The following is a 2,500-nucleotide window of genomic DNA, read 5'->3' as shown; positions in this document are numbered from 1 at the left end:
TGCACATGTTTTACAACCCAACCAACTTAAGCACCTAGGGAAGTTGTGATGCCATCTGAACACCCACCGACTGATGCATTGAACGGCTAAAGTTGACCTTCAATCCGAACTGGCACTTTGCGGCGTGGAGGCAGTTGCGCGACCACTCCTATCCCAAACCAACAAAGCATGGTGTATCCTAAGTGTTCGGTACAAGCACACCACGACGGGACACATTGAACGGTTCAGCGATCTCTCTGCACTAGTGGAAGAACTCCAACGTGATACGGGAGACATTGCTCTAAACCGAACGGCATCTCTGCGCGTTTACTTGACGCACCCCCAACTTGGTCAACTGTTGGACTTTTTCGTAATCACGGCGGGACACATTGAACGAGCTCTAACGGATCTCTGCACGCATGGAACATGGTGGCGGGAATCATTGCTAGAACCGAACGGCGCCTCTGCGCGATGTACAAAGCCCAACAGGAACCTCGTATCGGCTGCCGAGCCGGAGCTTGAACAACTTGGACTTTCACCTCTAATTTATATCAACTCACCACTCCCCGAGGGATCCGCAGAATTGCTTCTGGGTCCCGTATCGTTATTTGCGATTCGTGTTTGCATTACACTACATTGAACTATTCCAACTTGTTTATCCGCATGGCGAACATTTGCTGCATAGAACATTTAAGTTCCACTTCGCTCTCCCCTACGTGGGTCTGAGCTTCGCTCTCAGGGAAAAATATGCCACATTTGGTAGGGAGACCCGGTTTCATCACGCTTTGTGCCCTGCACCATATATACCCTCATAAATTTATTCATTGGATTAGATCCAAGGAACACCAGATCATGCACCACTACCCATAATAGCTCATCGAGCTTAGCGTGAATCCTTCGGGTTTCCCTAAGAAGTTCGATTGGTCTTGCAGAGTTTAAAGACAACGAAGCTTAGTTTCAAGCAATGGTTAATATACGCGTATTCAAAACCCTTAGCTGTTACAACTTTTTTACTAGAAACCATCACGACGAAGTCTTTGGGTCCGTAGACCCGTGATGTACTGCTCCAGGGAACGTTTTTATAGGGTGGAAGCTCAAAATCATAGGTTAAAATCATCGGCAGAGCCCACCAGACACCACTTTTGCTTCATTAGTTCGGACTATAGGCATACGACGATTTTTATCGCGGAGGGACGTATGACCCAAACGGGGGCTTAATGACCCACTGCCACTGCAAACCATGCTCCTACGACTAAATAGAGGTAAAACTACGATTTGGTGCAATCTTCATGTTTGACCTCGTAGCAAGGTACCCTCCCTATAGTAGGCAATGAGCAAATGATCATAATCCCAGGAGGGCAAAAATGGGAACCCGAAAGGAAAGCGCTGTTGGCGCGCCTAAGCTACTGGCCCGTAGAGTAAAATGGTACCCCCAACAAAGTTGTCGATTGACATTCTGATTGCACTTTTTATCATCTAGGGTGCGTTCCTTACACGTTTTGAGGGTTTTAGCGAAAAACATGTTTTGAGCCACACGAGCTCTCCGGCCCGTTCGGTGCACATTTTTGAAAAAAGCTAGGAGCTGCCCCTAGGTTCGGGGTGTCACAAAATATTGAAAAGTGGTCAAAAACCGCTATCCAGAATCGGATGTAGAATCATTAGACGAACTTAAAATTGTTCTACGACCAATGTCTGCGACGTTTAGTATTCAAGATATGGCCCGCCCTAGGTCTGACCTGGCATTTTCGTGAAAATTTAAAGCATGGCCATAGGGACGGGTAAAATAGCTATTTTGAAGCAAAAACCACCTCACTTTAAATGGCCATAACTTTTGAAAAACAAGAGCTAGGGTGCGTTCTCGACACGTTTTGAGGTGTTTTAGCGAAAAACATGTTTTGAGCCACACGAGCTCTCCGGCCCGTTCGGTGCACATTTTTGAAAAAGCTAGGAGCTGCCCCTAGGTTCGGGGTGTCACAAAATATTGAAAAGTGGTCAAAAACCGCTATCCAGAATCGGATGTAGAATCATTAGACGAACTTAAAATTGTTCTACGACCAATGTCTGCGACGTTTAGTATTCAAGATATGGCCCGCCCTAGGTCTGACCTGGCATTTTCGTGAAAATTCATGGCCATAGGGACGGGTAAAATAGCTATTTTGAAGCAAAACCACCTCACTTTAAATGTAGGTTCTCGACACGTTTTGAGGTGTTTTAGCGAAAACATGTTTTGAGCCACACGAGCTCTCCGGCCCGATCGGTGCACATTTTTGAAAAAGCTAGGAGCTGGGTTCGGGGTGTCACAAAATATTGAAAAGTGGTCAAAAACCGCTATCCAGAATCGGATGTAGAATCATTAGACGAACTTAAAATTGTTCTACAACCCCCAGTCCGACGCCTCGTATTCGAGATATAGCACTTTGTAGGTCTGACCGAGCAATTTTGTACTGAAATGTATGGCGGACATGTTATTCATTAAACAACATTAACTTGCATCGTGCCCTACTTCATCGGCACAGCTACT

The sequence above is a fragment of the Anopheles arabiensis genome (assembly GCF_016920715.1).
Source record: "Anopheles arabiensis isolate DONGOLA chromosome X unlocalized genomic scaffold, AaraD3 X_pericentromeric_contig0030, whole genome shotgun sequence".
Taxonomy (NCBI): Eukaryota; Metazoa; Arthropoda; class Insecta; order Diptera; family Culicidae; genus Anopheles; species Anopheles arabiensis.
The sequence above is the reverse complement of the archived record's forward strand: the minus strand, read 5'-3'. Positions refer to the sequence as shown.